General features: G+C 38.6%; 1 long non-coding RNA gene across 1 annotated transcript in view; it reads left to right on the top strand.

Annotated features, from left to right (window-relative positions):
- The window catches only part of LOC120096707 (uncharacterized), a 30,567-nt gene extending 13,747 nt beyond the window's left edge, over positions 1 to 16,820 (top strand). Inside the window, exons 2-3 of the long non-coding RNA XR_010057637.1 lie at positions 15,088 to 15,238; positions 15,829 to 16,820. This is a non-coding gene — a long non-coding RNA (uncharacterized LOC120096707). The remainder of the gene's footprint in view (positions 1 to 15,087; positions 15,239 to 15,828) is intronic.
- Positions 16,821 to 18,219: the final 1,399 nt, after the last annotated feature.

Below are 18,219 nucleotides of genomic sequence, written 5' to 3'. Positions count from 1 at the left end.
AATCAGCAAGGAATGGATTCTGTTTTTGCATTCATTCTGTTAGTTTATGTTATTTATTGGAGAATTGAGAATAGTGATGTTGAGAGAAATGAATGAGCAGTGTCTGTTGATTTCTGTTGTGGCACCCATAAGTGTGCCGTGTGTGTGTGTGTGTGTGTGTGTGTGTGTGTGTGTGTGTGTTTCCCTTAATGGTTTGCTGGTCTAGGATTATTTATTCCTTGTATTTGTTCTGGTGGGTTTAAACTCTTTAGGATGGAGTTTTCCTTCTAGAACCTATTGTAGAGTTGGATTTGTATATAAATATTGTTTAAATTTGGTTTTATCATAGAACTTTATTGCTTTATTTCCATATTATGGTAATTGAACTACTGATTGTCATAGTATGGGCTGGAACCTTTGGTCTCTTAAGAGTTTGAAAAACATAATCCCACAGCTTTCTGTACCTAAATGTTGTGGAGGAGAGAACTGCACTCTCAGAATTGTGGACGTTCCTGAGAGCTCAGGGGAGACTACCATTTCTGCTCACATTCCTGACCCAAGAGTAACCCACCTAGAGCTCTCTGAGCACAGAAATCTAGGAGGAGTCAGAGGAAGGACACTTCCAATTTCTACCTGCGCTCAGAGCAGAAAGCCAGATGCCAGGAGTGCTGACACACCTGAGAGCAAAGGGATGGCAAACTCTTCTGCTTAGAGTGACCTGTCTGGAGGCCTCAGGATACATAAACCCATGAGTAGTCTGGGACAGGACCCTTCAGGTTTATGCCTGCATCTGGAGCTTAAATGGTCACACAACTCTCTGTACCCAAAGCTGGCTAATAGAAAACAGGTCTACAGGAGGGCTGAAACACAGGCTTACAGGAGGGTCAAGTCACTGTCAGAGACAACAAGACAAATTAACAACAGAGACAATCTGATGGCGAGAGGCAAGGACGGAACCTAAGCAATAGAAACCAAGACTACTTAGCATCATCAGAGCCCAGTTCTCCCATCAAAGCAAATACTGGATATCCAAACACACTGGAAAAGAAAGATTTGGATTTAAAATCACATCTCATGATGATGGAAGACTTTAAGAAGGACATAAATAACTCCCTTAAAGAAATACAGGACAACACAGGTAAATAAGTAGAAGCCATTAAAGAGGTAATACAACAGTCCTTTAAAGAATTACAGGAAAACACAATCAAATAGATGAAGGAATTGAACAAAACCATCTAGGATCTAAAAATGGAAATAAAAAACAATAAAGAAAAAACAAAGGGAGACAACCCTGGAGATAGAAAACCCAGGAAAGAGATCAGGAGTCATAGACTCAAGAATCATGAACAGAATGCAAGAGATAGAAGAGAGAATACAGGAGCAGAAGATACCATAGAAAACATTGACACAACCATCAAAGAAAATGTAAAATGCAAAAAGCTCCTAACTCCAAACATCCAGGAAATCCAGGACACAATGAGAAGAGCAAACCTAAGGATAATAGTAATAGGGAGTGAAGACTCCCAACTTAAAGGGCCAGTAAATATCTTCAACTGATTTATAGAAGAAAACTTCCCTAACTAAAGAAAAAGATGCCCATGAGCATACAAGAAGCCTACAGAACTCCAAATAGACTAGACCAGAAAAGAAATTCCTCCTATTACTTAATAGTCAAAACAACAAATGCACAAAACAAAGAAAGAATATTAAAAGTAGTAAGGGAAAAAGGTCAAGTAACATACAAAGGTAAACCTATTAGAATCATATCAGACTTCTCAGCAGGGACTATGAAAGCCAGATGATCCTGGGTTGATTTCTGCAGACCCTAAGAGAATACAAATGCCACAGCAAAACTCTCAATTACCATGCATGGAGAATACAAGATATTCCATGGCAAAAACAAATTTAGACAATATCTTTCTATAAATCCAGCCCTTCAAAGAATAATAGGTGGAAAACTCCAACACAAAGAGGAAAACTACACACACACAAAAAGGAGGAAATTAATCTTTTTTCAACAAACCCAAAAGAAGATAGCCACACACACATAATTCTATCTCTAACAACAAAAGTAACAGGAAACAACACTGGTCCTTAATATCTCTCAACCCCAATAGACTCAATTCCCAATAAAAAGACATAGAATAACAGACTATATGTAAATAGCATCCAGCAGTTTCCTGCACACAGAAAACACACCTCAGTGACAAAAATGGAGTAAAATGCTGAAAACAAATTCCAAGCAAATGGTCCAAGAAACAAGCTTGAGTAGCCTTTCTAATATCGAATAAAATTGACTTTCAACCAAAACTTGTCAGAAATGATGAAGAAGAGCAATTCATACTCATCAAAGAAAAAAATCTACCAAGACTAACTCTCAATTCTGAACAAATTTATGCACCAAATGCTAGAGCACCCACATTCATTAAAATAAAATAAAACAACTTTACAAAAGTTCAAAGCACACACTGAACCTCACACAATAGTAAGGGGATACTTAAACACTATACGCTCAACAATGAACAGATCGTGGGAACAGAAATTAACAGAGACACAGTGAAACTAACAGAAGTTATTAACCAAATGGATTTAATAGTTATCTATAGAGCATTTCATCCTAAAACAAAAGCATATTCCCTGTTCTCAGCACCTCTTGGTACCTTCTCCAAAATAAACCAAATTGGTCACAAAACAAGCCTCAACAGATACAAGAAAATTGAAATAATTCCATGTATCCTATCAGTTCACCATGGGCTAAGGCTGGTCTTTGATAGCAACAAAAATTTCAGAAAGCCTACATATGCATGGTAGCTGAACAATGCTCTACTCAATGATAACTTGGTAAATGAAGAAATTAAAAAAAAGAAATTAAAGACTTTTTAGAATTTAATGAAAATGAAGAAACAACATACCCTAAATTATGGAGCACAAGGAAAACAGTGCTAAGAGGAAAACTCACAGCTCTGCGTGCCTTCATAAAGAAATTGGAGAGAGCATACCCTAGCAGCTTAATAGCACATCTGAAAGCTCTAGAACAAAAAGAAAAAAATTCACCCAAGAGGCAGGAAATAAACTCAGGGCTGAAATCAAACAAGTACAAGTAAAGAGAAATATGCAAAAATCAACAAAACCAGGAGATAGTTCTTGAAAAAAATCAACAAGATAGATTAAACCCTTAGCTGAACTAACCAGATCACTGAGACAATATCCAAATTAACAAATTCAGAAAAGAAAATGGAGACATAATAACAGAAACCAAAGAAATTCAAAACATTATAAGATCCTACTGTAAAAGACTATACTGAACAAAACAGGAAAATATGGTTGAAATGGATACCAGGTATCAAAGTTAAATCAGGAATAGGTAAACCATCTAATCCCTAACCCTCCTTTTCCATATCCCCTATTGAATTAGAAGCAGTCGTTAAAATTCTCCCAACAAAAAAAATGCCCAGGAACACATGGTTGTAGTACAGAATTCTACCAGACCATCAAAAAAGACCCAATATCAATACTCTTCAAACTACTCCACAAAATAGAAACAGAAGGTACACTACTCAAATCGTTCTATAAAGCCAGAGTTATGCTGATACCAACACCACCTAAAGACTCAACAAAGACAGAGAAATTCAGAATATTGATTCAAAAGTGCTCAATAAAATTCTTGCAAACTTAATTCAAGAACACTTCAAAACTCTCATTTAACATGATCAAATAGGCTTCATCCCAGGAATGCAAGATTGGTTCAATATACAGAAATCCATCAATGTAATCCACTATATAAACAAACTCAAAGGAAAGAAAACACATTTGACAAAATTCAACACCCCTCATGTTAAAAGTCTTCTAAAGATCAGGAATTCAAGGCCCATACAGAAATATAGTAAAAACAATATATAGCGAACCGGAATCCAACATCAAACAAAATGGAGAGGGACTTGAAGAAATCCCACTGAAGTCATGGACTAGACAAGGCTGTCTACTCTCTCCCTATCTATTTGATATAATACTCTAAATTCTAGCCAGAACAATTAGACAACAAAAGGAAGTCAAATTGGCAAGGAAGAAGTCAAAATATCACTATTTGCAGATGATATGATAGTATACTTCAGTGATCCCAAAGATTCCACCAGAGAACTATGTCAGCTGATAAAACAACTCCAGCAAAGTAGCTGTATATAAAATTAACTTAAACCAGTAGCCTTCCTCTACTCATTATAAATAAGCTAAGAAAGTAATTTGGGAAATGACCCCTTCACAATAGTAACAAACAATTTATAAAATATCTTGGTATGGCTCTAACCAAGCAATTGAAATTTCTATATGAAAAGAACTTCCAGTCTTTAAAGAAATTGAAGACCTCAGAAGATGGAAAGATCTCCCATGCTCATGGAAAGGCAGGGTTAACATAGTAAAAATGGCCGTCTTACCAAAAACAATCTACAGATTCAAGGCAATCCACATAAAAATTCCCACTCAACTCTTCACAGAGATAGAAAGAACAATTCTCATATTCATTTGGAACAACAAAAAACTCAGGGTAGCTAAAACTACTCTCAACAATAAAAAACCTTCTGAGGGAATCATCATCCCTGATCTCAACCTCTACTACCGAGTAATAGTGATAAAAATTGCATGGTATTGGTACAGAGACAGACAAGTATATCAATGGAATAGAGTTGAAAACCCAGAAATGAACCCACATAACTATGTTCACTTCATCTTTGACAAACAATCTAAAATTTTCTAGTGGAAAAAAAGGACAGCATATTCAACAAATGGTGCTGACTTAGGTGGCAGTCAAAATGTAGAAGAATGCAAATTGACCCATTCTTTTCTCTTTGTACAAAGCTCAAGTCCAAGTGGATCAAAGGCTTCCACATAAAACCAGATATATTGAATTTATTAGAAGAGAAAATAGGAAAGGTAGAGGGTGGAAGGGACTTGGAATGAAGAGAGAAGGGGGAGAGGAAAAGGGGGGCAAAATCAGCTCTGGAAGTAGACAGGGGAGATGTACAGAGGGTCATGAAATTGAACAGAGGTATGTAGCAATGGGGCATGGGGAACTGGAGATAGCCAACTGAAAGTTCCAGGTGCCAGGAAAGCAAGAGTCTCCCAGGACCCAACTGGGATGACACTAGCTGAAATACCCAAAAAAGAGGAGAGAGAACCTATAGAGAGCAGAGCCAGAGGTTAGGCATGGTTCCAGTTGAGGGCTGGGCCCGCCACCCATTTCTAAAATATTAACCTGGAATTGCTCCTGTCTAAAGAAAATACAGGGACAAAGTGGATCAGAAAGTGAATGAAAGGTCATCCAGAGAGTTCCCCACTGGGGATCCATCCCATATACAGACACCAAATCCAGACATTATTGCTGGTGCTAGGAAGGAAGTGTTTGTTGACAGGAGTCTGACATATCTGTTTCCTGAGAGGCTCTGCTGTAGGCAATTGCTTTCTGCAAGATGGCTCTGTCTTTGTCACTGAGGTGTGCTTTCTGTATGCAGCAAAATGCTGGATCCTATTTACATATACAGTCTGTTAGTCTATGTCTTTTTATTGGGGAATTAAGTCCATTGGTATAGAGAGATATTAAGGAAAAATTATTGTTGCTTCCTGTTATTTTTGTTGTTAGAGCTGGAATTATGTGTGTGTGGCTATCGTCTTTTGGGTTTTTTTTTTTCAAGGAGATTACTTTCTTGCTTTTTCTAGAGTATAGTTTCCCTCCTGGTGTTGGAGTTTTCCATCTATTATCCTTTGTAGGGCTGGATTTGTGGAAAGATATTGTGTAAATTTGGTTTTGTCATGGAATATTTTTTCCATCTATATTGAGAGTTTTGCTGCATATAGTAGCCTGGGCTGGCATTTGTGCTCTCTTATGCTCTGTATGTCAGCTGCCCAGAATCTTCTGGCTTTTATAGTCCCTGCTGAGAAGAATGGTGTAATTCTGATAGGTCTGTCTATATATGCTACTTGACCTTTTCCCCTTACTACTCTTAATATTCTCTCTTTGTTTTGTGCATTTGTTGTTTTGTTTATTATGACACAGGAAGAGTTTTTTTTCTGGTCCAGTCTATTTGGAGTTCTGTAGGATTCTTGTATGTTTATTAGCATCTCTTTCTTTAGGTTAGAGAAGTTTTCTCCTATACATTTGTTGAAGATATTTCCTGGCCCTTTAAGTTGTGAATCTTTGCTCTCTTCTATACCTTTAGTTCTTAGGTTTGGTCTTCTCATTGTGTCCTGGATTTCCTGGATGTTTTAAATTAGGAAATTTTTGCATTTTGTGTTTACTTTGACGGTTGCATCAGTGTTTTCTATGGTATCATCTGCATCTGAGATTCTTCTATTTCTTGTATTCTGTTGGTGATGCTTGCATCTATGACTCCTGATCTTTTTCCTAGGGTTTCTACCTCCAGGGTTATCTCTCTTTGTGATTTCTTTATTGTTTTTATTTCCATTTGGATCTTGGATGGTTTTATTCAGTTCCTTCACCTGTTTAGTTGTTTTCCAGTTGTTCTTTAAGGGATTTTTGTGTTTCTTCTTTAAGGGCTTCAACCTGTTTACCTGTGTTCTACTAGATTTCTTTAAGGGAGTTATTTATATCCTTCCTAAAGTCCTCTATCATCATCATGAGATGTGATTTTAAATCTGATTCTTGCTTTTCTGGTGTGATGGTGTATCTAGGACTTGCTGTAGTGGGAGAACTGGGTTCTGATGATACCAAATAGACTTGGTTTCTGTTAATTATGTTCTTTGCTTGCCTCTAGCCATCTGGTTATCTCTAGTGCTACCCACCCTTGCTTTCTCATACTGGAGCCAGTCCCTCCTGTGATCCTGTTTGTGTCAGACCTCCTCAGAATCCAGCTTTCTCTGTGATTCTGTGATTCTGTAATACTCTGATCCTGAGATCCGTGTCAGAGCTTCTGGGAGTCAAGCTTTCTTAGGGTGTTACAAGAGTGGATGGAAAGACAGCACCCAAGAACTGCTCAGGGCACAGGTTCAGACTGGAAGAAACCTGTGCCCTTGGCTGGGTGGGGGTTCCTGCATCCCTGGATCCTTAGGGACCCCGTTATTACCTGTGTTGGTGCAGATGTTGTGGCCTTCTCATCTGTAATCCTGGCTGTGTTAGAGCACCCGAGAGTTCAGCTTCATCTGTGTGTTGTGGGATTGGGTTCAGAGCTAGCACCCAAGGTCTGTTCCAGTTTTTATTTTTATAATAATGATTCCAGAGTGTAATTGTAATGAGACTAGTGGTTTTGTGACTGTATGTTGTTACTACTGTTTCTATCATTATTAGTTCTTAGTGTTAACCTCTTATTTTTACCAAATTTACAAACAAACATCATTATAGCTATGTATGTAGAGAAAACATAGTATATGTAGTGTTTGATACTCTTGGTAGTTTAGGCATCTTCTAGTAGTTCTGGAACCAGCACAAGGTTAAAACTAAATAAAGAATTACTAGGAAAATATTAGGTTACATGTTGTCACCATCAAGAAGGATCTTGATGCTGTCAGGCTGTGGGAAAAAAAAATTTGAAAACTAAAATATGGCCATTCAGAATCAGTGAAGCAAAGATTTACCAAAGGAAATCTAACCTGGAAGCAAGGGAGAGGTTCCCCAATCAACTAAACCACCAGACTAATGTGTACTATCTCCTATTTCAGAGTTGCAGAGCAATTGTCTAAATCCACAGAGCTTCAGATGCAGGTTTGTGTGGGATAGGCTTTCCACCACCAGAGGGAGCTGAAAAGGATCACTGAAAACTCATCTCAAAGTAAATTAAGACATTGAAACCTAATTGTTCATGTGACTAGACACTAGAAGATCATGGGTCTAACCCTCAGGATTACCTCAGCCCAATGGGTTTAGAAAGGTCCTTGTTGTACTCTATCCTCCCAAACTACCAGTAAGAGGAATGGTTTGATTAATTACCCTGGCAGAGAGCAGATTACAAAGGGTAGCAATAGAGGTTGTGGTAACACATGACTTAACTAGCAAAAACATGAATCTATGCGTTAAAAGACTCTAACATCTATGGAGAATTGAAATCAGGCTTAATGTTGATTTTAGGAATTGGAATAGAAAGGTCTTAGAACCCGACATGTGAGAGAGTAGGGAAAGATTGTTCTGCCAGTCCTCAGTGCAGGCTGCTGACATAGCTGGTTACAGTACCACACATGCCCTAGCTCATGGGTTGGTGGTAGTTAAAGGATCAGTGGTAGATCCCCAGAGTCAGGATAGGTCTTTCTTTCTGAATGGAGGGTAAGAATTCATCCAGGTAAAATGGCAGGTGCAGCGTTTTCTTCTTCTAAGGACACTAAGTGATTTGTTTGTCCAAGGAGCTCCATTTCTGAGTTAAGGGCAGCAAGGTCAATTCTGGAGCCTTTATGGGCAGCACTGTGGTCTTGACTGCTCTAGGCTTAGTGCATCATTTGACTCTGCATGACTTAAAATTGGTAAGTTATTTGTTTGCACTCTTAGTTTTCTTTAAAGAAAAACTCATATTCGTTCCTCAATATGCTTACAAGTGGTTAGCTAGATTTTTTTTAAAGTTTGGAATATTTGAAAATAAGCTTTCGAGGTGAAGATAAATGTGTTTATGTGTTTGTGTGTGAGAGAGTGTGTTAATATGTGTTTATATGCATGCGTCAGAGTGTATGTGCGTGTGTGTGAATGTGTAGATGTATGTTAGTGTGTGTGAGAGTGTGTATGTATGTGTTTGTGTGCATGTGCCTGTGTGTGTGTGTGTGTGTGTGTGTGTGTGTGTGTAGCACATGTGTGGAAATTAAAAGGCAACAATCGAGAGCTCCTTCTCTCTTCCACTTTTTTTTTTTGTCCTTTCTTCCTTATTGTTTCTGCCACAGTGCATACTCAAGGATATCTGACTTTCAAGCTTCTGAATGAGCTTCCTGTTCCTACCTCCCATAGGAATGCTGGCATTATAGATATGCACCACCACATCCAGGGATTGTATGGGTTCTGGGTGTCGAACAGAGGTTGTGAAGTTAGGATAACAAGTACTTTTACCTACTCAGATATCTTGGCTACAGACTGTCAGTGGCTGCTAATAAAAGAGTTACTTCTCTCCAGGGACAATGTTCTGCATAGGATGTCCAATCCAAAGTAGTCATGAACACATGTACAATATAAGTAACATTAAATAGACTCAGTAAGTTGTATATACACACATGTAAATATATACACACATATGTATGCAATAATAAAGAAGAAACCATACATTTTGGAGCAGGGCATAAAAGGAATTTGAGAGAGGAGGAGAGCATGGTAGGAGCAATGTCCATACAGTATTTATACATGGTTCTAGGCTCTACAAACTTAACTTTAAAACATTTGAGTAACTATAATTTACTGTATGTAAAATTGAATTCTCTTATCTCCTTTGTATCTATCTATCAATCTCTATCTATCTATCTATCTATCTATCTATCTATCTATCTATCTATCTATCTATCTATCCAATATATTGGCTAATTATTTTGTAGACTGAAATGAGTGTGTAGCCAGAAAGCAATTGAAAGTTGTAATAGGGTGCCATCTACTGGAGAAGCAGAACAATATAGTAAGAAAACAATAAAGGGTTTAATTGCAAGGGAAAAGAACTTAAATGTGAAGCAGAAGAAAACAATGGAAGAGATGTAATATTTTGCTTAATACTGGGAATTTCCATTTCAACTCTGTTATGCAATACTTATATTTTGTTTTAACATTTGGTCAGACATCTACAGAAACCTTCAGTATTTACTTAAAATCCTATAACTTTCAAGACCTTTGAACTCTCATGAAACAGATAAAAAGTGGTCACAGTGAGAAAGACTCACCCATGCTCTCCTGCTGAGTGACAGACCATTCTTTGGTCCTTCCATCACTGGGATAGCCCTCTCTTGGATCACATGTCCATTTGGCTGAATATAACCTGAGGTCTGCTGGACAGTGATGCAGGACCAGGTTGGGCATCCTTGCTCTTGGCTGGTTTGATTCAGAGAGTTGTGTGATTGGTGCTGTGCTCTTGTTTGGCTCTAATATTTTCTTGTTTGTGCTGTGGACCACCATCAAGACCTTCACAGGAATTTCTGAATAGCTCTGTGGCTCTGTTTAATTACAAGGCTATTGCATGGTTGCTGCTGTACGTCTAGTTCTAATAGGAAGATGGAGATAAAAGTGACCATGGCCTTACTGAAGTGGTGTTATTCCTAGGGTACATTGATGAGGCACAGACCCTTGGATCCAGACTTCCAAGAGAAGAAGATAAACTTATTTGTTTAATTTGCATGAAATAAGGATGAAGAATAAAGGACAGTGATACTAAGCTATCTTGTAGAGTCTTATCACATAGTTGCTGACCATATGTACTGTAACAGCTGGAAATGGAACTCCGTGTATAAAGCAAAAGACAATAGGCTTCTTTGGGAGGGAGGAGGAGGGACGAAGACAGAGGAAGAGGAGGAAGAGAGGAATGGTAAGAGAGAGAGGGGCGGGAAAGAGACAGAGAGGTGAGAGAGACAGAGAAAGACAAAGACAGAGAGAGATAGAGATTCAAAGATGAAAGTGAGAGGAATAAGAAAAAGAAGAAACTGGATTTTGCAAGTTGAAAAATGGTAAGGTTGGTGGAGATGCTGAGTCCTAGAATAGAAAGATAATAACCCTAAATCTTAATGGCTATTGCAACCAGTCAGGGTGAAAAAGACCATTTAGTTTTTCTAAAAGTACTGAGGACCTAAACCATGAAGTTAATATTTCTAAAGGCCGTAGAGGCCTCTAGATAGATTAGCAGAGCCCTTACCTCAAGGGTGGAGAATTGGCAGGGAAGATGGCCACAAAGGACCTACACATAAAACCAGATACACTGAATCTAATAGAAGAAAAAGTAGGGAAGAGCCTCAAACATACGGACACAGGGGAAAATTTCCTAAACACAACATCAGTGGCTTATGGTCTAAGATCAAGAATCGACAAATGGGATCTCATAAAGCTGCAAAGTTTCTGTAAGGCAAAGGACACTGTCAATAGGACAAAACAGCCACTAACAGATTGAGAAAAGATCTTTACCAATCCTACATCTGAGAGAGGGTTAATATCCAATATATGCAAAGAACTCAAGAAGTTAGATTCTAGAAAACCAAATAACCCTGTTTTAAAATGGGGTACAGAGCTAAGAATTCTCAACTGAGGAATACCTAACGACTGAGAAGCACTGAAATAAATGTTCAACATCAGGAAAATGCAAATTAGAACAACCCTGAGATTCCACCTCATACCGGTCAGAATGGCTAAGATCAAAATTCATGTGACAGCAGATGCTGGCAAGGATGTGGAGAGAGAGGAACACTCCTCTATTGTTGGTGGGATTGCAAGCTGGTACAACCACACTGGAAACCAGTCTGAAAGTTCCTCAGAAAATTGGACATGGTACTACCTGAGGACCCAACTATAATTCTCCTGGGCATATACCCAAAAGATGCTCCAACATAACAAGGACACATGTTCCACTATGTTCATAGCAACTTTATTCATAATAGCCAGAAGCTGCAAAAAAACCAGATGTCCCTCAACAGAAGAATCAATACAGAAAATGTGGTATATTTACACAATGGAGTACTACTCAGCTATTAAAAACAATGATGTCATGAAATTCTTAGGCAAGTGGATGAAATTAGAAAATATCACCCTGAATAAAGTAAACCAGTCATAAAAGAACACACATGGTATGCACTCACTGATACATAGATATTAGCCCTGAAACTCAGAATACCCAAAATATAGTTAATAGACTACATGAAGCTCAAAAAGAAGGAAAACCAAAGTGTGGATGCTTCAGCTCTTCTTAGAAGAGAGAACAAAATATTCAAAGGAGGAAATATGGAGACAAAGTGTGGAGCAGAGTCTGAAGGAAGTGCCATCCAGAAACTACCCCACCTGGGGAACTATCCCATATACAGATACCAAATCAAGACATTATTGCAGATGCCAAGAAGTGCTTGTTGACAGGAGCCTTATATAGCTGTCTCCTGAGAGGCTCTGCCAGAGCATGACAAATACAGAGGTGGAAGCTCTCACCCAAATACTGAACTCATAACGGGTTGCCCAATGCAGGGGTTAGAGAAAGGACAGAAGGAGCTGAAGGGGTTTGAAACCCATAGGAAGAACAACAATATCATCCAACCAGAACCCCCAGAGCTCTTAGGGACTAAACTACCAACCAAAGAGTGCAAGTGGAGGGACCTATGTTTCCAGCTGCATATGTAGCAGAGGATGGCCTTGTCAGACATCAATAGGAGGATAGGCCCTTGGTCCTGGGAAGGCTGGATGCCCCAGTAGGGGAATGTCAGGACAGGGAGGTGTGAGTGGTGGCTGGGGTGGAGTTGGTGGGGGAGCACCCTTCTAGAAGCAGGGGGAGGGAGGATGGGATAGGGGTTTCCAGAGGGTAAACCCTGAAAAGGGATAACATTTGAAATGTAAATAAATAAAATATCCAAAATAATGGCCACAGGTGATTATAAAGGTAAGGAAGCACCAGATAAACCAAGTGCAGATAAGTATAGATCAGAAGACCCAGGGAGGCACAGGAATCAGATTAGAGAGAAAAGTAGAGTAATTCTTTGAAGAATTTAAATCATTTCAAATTATTTTTCTATTAAGACAGAGGTTGAACTATGTATGTGGCATATACTATTGCTGATTCTGAATGTCAGTGATGGTCAGGGATCAGCAGTTTCACGGGATCCAGCCCCATGTAACTTTTTAAAGCATGTTACCGAAAGTCCTCCTATCACCATGGCAGAGGACATCCACCCTCATCCCTCTCCAGCCTAATATTCCATTTGCAACTCTTATGGCTGATTTTAGCTATATTTTGGCTTTTTATATTTACAGTATACTACAATTTCTTGATTTTTCCATCTTAATGATATCTGTCAAAATTTTTATTGAGGATGGAGACTTAACTGTGTTCTGTCAGCACTATCTTCCTGTAAGGACGGAGACTTGACGGTCTTCTGCCTGCACAATCTTATTGTGAGGATAGAGACTTGACTGCATTATCTTATGTACTATATGCTTCTATTTTGTGGCATTGTTATTATTTCTACTGAAATCTCTCTTCATATTTGCTTCATTGATGTCAAGAGGGAATCCTAACTCTTTGTTCTGTGAACATTACAGTGCACTCTTTGTCTCTTGCTTCATCTATTTGCCTTTCTCTTGAGTAGGAAAGCTTGATAAGGAGTCATTGCGTGTGGAATGGCCCTTTGCCTGTTAATTCCTCTGGACGTTCTCAGGAAACAAAGAGCAAGCATGGTTTGAATGTGTTTCCCGGGCTGTCTCTGCACTGCTGAGTGGGAAAATCTACCTATTTCTGGTATTGAAAGCCCATTTGGAATTCAAATCAAAGTATATGACCCAAATCAGTATTTTTGTTTCTTGCCGTCTTAAATAATCAATGGGTTTCTTTCAGTTCTGGAGTTTGGGAAGCCCAAAAATCAAGGTAGAAGCAGATTTTAGAATCTGATGAGGGTCTCCTCCATACAGACAGCTAATAATTTTAACCCTACATAGTGCAAACTAGCCAAAGGGCTGAATCACAGTAAGAGAGAGAGAGAGAGAGAGAGAGAGAGAGAGAGAGAGAGAGAGAGAGAGAAGGAAGAAGAAGAAGAAGAAGAAGGAGGAGGAGGAGGAGGAGGAGGAGGAGGAGGGGGAGGAGGAGGAGAAGAAGAAGAAAAGAGAAGAGACTTGTCCTCAATGTGAATTCCTAAGCTTTCTTTGCCATGTTGTTTAAAGCATGGCTTAAAGAACAAAGTGAGGCCTCATGGAGATCTCAGCAATGTGCCATGTGGTTCTTTGGGGTTTCTAAGCTTGGGAATAAACTCCTCTGTACAAGCTCATTGCTTCCAAAGATCTCCCTTCAGGTCTTCCCTGTTTCCTATCTCTGTCCCACCCGCTCTTCTGTTCTCTGACATTTGAGTATCTGATACTTTGAGGTTTCTTAATCATCATGCTGAAACTTGGTTTCCTTTTGTTCTTGTGCTGAACCATCAACTTTATGGATTCTATGGCTTGCTCTTTCTTGGGTTGTGTTCTAAACTGACATTTTACAAATGATTTTTTAAAGTATAGAATTTCATGTTAGATAAAATTCCCTTGAGAATATTGAAGGAAGTGTCCTCTAGAATCCCACCACGTCACAGGGCATTTCTGGACCCCTCCTATAAATACATTCTTCAAGGTATCAGAAAAGTAATGAGCTTGTACAGAGGAGTTTAACTAATTTTAGAACATTTTATCTGCCCATTTCATCTAGTCCTAGTCAACTACTGATCTACTTGTATGCCTATGGATTTGCCTAATGTAGACATTCAATATACATGGAATCATATCATACGCCATTCTTATACCTAGTTTCTTTTGTTTACTATGAAGTGACGTCTTTGTCATGTTGTATTATGTTTCAATTTTACTTATCAGCAATATTCTGCTATCTGCAGATGCACTATTGGTCTACTCACCTCTTGTTAGGTAGCCACATTCTTCCCCACTGTTAAGCAATTTTGAATAATGCTGCCATAAATATTTGTGTACATTTTGTGTGTAGACATGAGCTTTCAAGCTTTCACCTCTTATGACTGAATTCTATGACTAGAATCACTGGGTGGCTCTACTTGTAGTCTTTTGAGGAACTCCTGAACTTTTCTCATAGTGTCTGTACTGTTGCTGTATATTCCTGCTCAGTGTGTGTGAGAGAGTTTTAATGTTCAGCATCATTACTAGTATTTTCTATGATCTGTCTTCTGAACATGAGCATCCTAGTGAATATGAATGCTAGATTATTGTGGCTTCATTTGCATTCTTCTGGCAGATGATCATGTTAAACTTTCACATGTTTAATATGCTTCTTGGTCATTTTCATTTCTTTTTAAGAATTAACTACCAAAAATATTTGCTTGTTTTTAAATTTAGTCACTTGTCTTTTATTAATGAGTTCTAAGGATTATTTCTTTATTTTTTACTATATTATTTTTTTAGCCTATGCAATCTGTAAATGAATCTATACCTATGAAACTCACAAATTCAAAACTGTTTGTATGCATTTGCAGGTATTCATTTCTGTACTTGGGATTCAGAATAATGAGAAAGATGTGCACGATGACACACAACTGGACTTCTAGAACTTAGGAAGCTGAGGCAGGAGGATCATAAATTTGAAGCCAGCCTAGTCAAGACATTGTCTCAAAAAAGTTTGTTTCAGTAAGTATATGCCAATAATAAACTATTGTGAGTGCACAGAACAGAAGCAATTGAAGTCTGAAGCCTTTGTTCTATGTAACAATCAAGAGAGAAGACAGGTACACACACAACAGAGATGTGCTATGACCTCCATCTTTTCCAACTTACCAAAATGTTGCTATAAGTTCTAAAAAATTAGATGTATGATATAACTCACATACAATATGAAGCTTAACAAGAAGGAAGAACAAAAAAGTGGATACTTCAATCCTACTTAGGGAGAACAAAAACATGAGAGGAACCTGGGAGAGAGAAAAGGGGGTGCAGGATCAGGTATGGGAAGAGACGGGAGAGAAGGCCAGAGGGTCAGGAAAATGAATAGAAATATGAGCAGTTGAAGGTGGGGAATAGGAGGAATCACTAGAAAGTTCCAGACCCAAGGGAAGTGAGAGATTCTCAGGACACAACAGGGATCGCATTAGCCAAAATCCCAACAAAGGGGAGATAGAACCTGAAGAGACCAGATCTAGTAGATAGGCATGGATTCAGTTAAGGGATGGGACCACTCACCCACTCCAAAAATTTTAACCCAGAATTGTTCCTGTTTAAAGGAAACAGAGATACCAAAATAAATGGAGCATGGACTGAAGGAAAGGAAATCCAAAGAACATTCCACCTTTGAATCCATCCCTTCTGCAGACACCAAATACTGAACACTATTGTTGATAACAAGAAGTTCTTCCAGACAGGAGCCTAGTATGGCTATCCTTTGAGAGGCTCTACAAGCATCTCACTAAAACAGATGCAGAAACTCACAGATAATCATCTGACTGAGCCCGAGGACCCGAATAGAAGAGTTAGAGGAAGGACCAAAGGAGCTGAAGGCAATTGCAACCACATAGGAAAAACACAACATCAACTAATTGGACAGCCACCCCCCCACCCCCCTGAGTTCCCAGGGACTAAACCACCAACCATAAAGTCTACATGGATGAGTCCATGGCTCCAGCTACATATGTAGCAGAGGATTGCCTTATCTGGAATCATTTGGCTCTGTGGCAGCTTGTTGTCCCAGTGCATGGGGGATGCTAGAGGGGTGAGGTGGGAGTGAGTGGCTGGATGGGGAAACACCTTCTTAGGGGCAAAAGAGAGGGAGGATGGGATGGGGGATTTGCAGAGGGGAGACTGGGAAAGGGGACAACATTTAAAGTATAAACAAATAAAATAACCAATCAATTAAAAAAATGTAGATCCTCAACAATCAAGCAATACACATTGAAACATTTGATTTATGCAAGTGATGAAGTTTGTTTTGAGCTATGTTTTTTCAGTGTAGCTAAATTGTTCCAAATCGTGACATACCCCATTATTATTGAGGTAAACATATACTCTCTTGTCACTGATAAGAAGTCACTTAGGAGCTGGAGAGATGGCTCAGGGGTTAAGAGCACTGACTGCTCTTCCAGAGGTCCTGAGTTCAATTCCCAGCAACCACATGGTGGCTCACAACCATCTGTAAAGAGATCTGATGCCCTCTTCTGGTGTGTCTGAAGACAGCTACAGTGTACTTATGTAGAATAAATAAATAAATCTTTTAAAAAAAGAAGTCACTTAGACTTTTTGTGAGCCTGAATCCTAGTTGGGATCCTCAGGTTTTATATGAAGTCATTAACCACACTTTTTCCTACTGGGGAATTGAATTTAGAATTCTTGGCACAGTATTTTATTATAGCATCATTTCATAGAATAATTGTTTGAAATGACCTGGAAGACAGTGATTTTCCTATGCTAGTTTATGTAGAAGGTGGTGATGGTAAGAAACCAGGAAAGCAGAGAAGTGAGAAAGTTTGATGTGAATTTGAGAAATGATGGTTATCTCAGCTCCTGGACTGAAGCATTAAACCAGATCTGGAAAACAGAAGACTGTACCATTAGAGAAAGAATATTTGGTGACAATAAATCATCACTCATGAAAATGTTTTGATTATTTACTATCTGACAGGTATAAGATATAGAAGAATGAATGAACAATGTTTTTTACCCCATATGACTTATCATTAGAAGACATCATCTAATAAATATTCCCTATGCAAGAAAAGGACAGGGTGCTCTGAAAAACAGAATGGAATAAATCTTCATAAAGGATGGAGGCATCTCTAAGAAGGTGACATTGAAGCAAAGACATGAAATTTGATGGGTGTCTAGATGCAGTTGTGCCATCATCATTTCTGAAAAGATGGATGGGGGGAATATTTTTATTCAAAGATAACGGTTGCTGCAGAGGCTTCAGTTTAAAGGTTTTGGTAAATATCCAATGAATCAAAGTATGATGAATGAGGAGTGACATCAGCAAATAGCAGTTAATGTCTTGGAGAAAGGCAAGGCCCTCTTTCTTTGAGAAGTACACAAAAGATGGGAAAATTAGGCAAAAAAACACATCTTCGTTTCTATATACTTTAATCTACATTTTGAAATGGATGGGGCCAGTGTAGAAACATCTGTAGTTCTGACAGTTGGCAGTGACATTCAAGGCTGTGATATAGGCTATAAGCAATCTGGATATAGGACTCTACGTTTGTGTTTATAGCAGAAGTGGGTTTGATCTAATTTGTCCCACAAGATGACTCTTCTACTAGTGTTTCATTATTGTTTAATGATGCTTCAGGTCCAGCTGGAGAAAATCTCTGAAGGGATTATATGTTGTATTTCGTCTACAGGGATGCATGTATATTTGAGCGAGGACAAGAAGCCAGTAAGAATGTTAGTCACATTAAGGTCAGCAATGCCTTTGTCTCTATAGACAGCATCCTTAGGTGTGACTTGGCTGTATGTCTGTAGGCCAGAAAACTCTCCTGGAGTGTACTTTCTGTTTGTGAGGTAACCTTTAGTTTTAACTACAAATATGTATTAACCTATCTTATCCCCCATTAATACTGCATTTTTATTATTCAGTTTTCAGAAAACATATTATTTATTGAAGTTGCAAAATATACCTGGAATTT

This window comes from Rattus norvegicus, chromosome 14 (assembly GCF_036323735.1).
Source record: "Rattus norvegicus strain BN/NHsdMcwi chromosome 14, GRCr8, whole genome shotgun sequence".
NCBI lineage: Eukaryota > Metazoa > Chordata > Mammalia > Rodentia > Muridae > Rattus > Rattus norvegicus.
The sequence above is the reverse complement of the archived record's forward strand: the minus strand, read 5'-3'. Positions and strand labels throughout refer to the sequence as shown.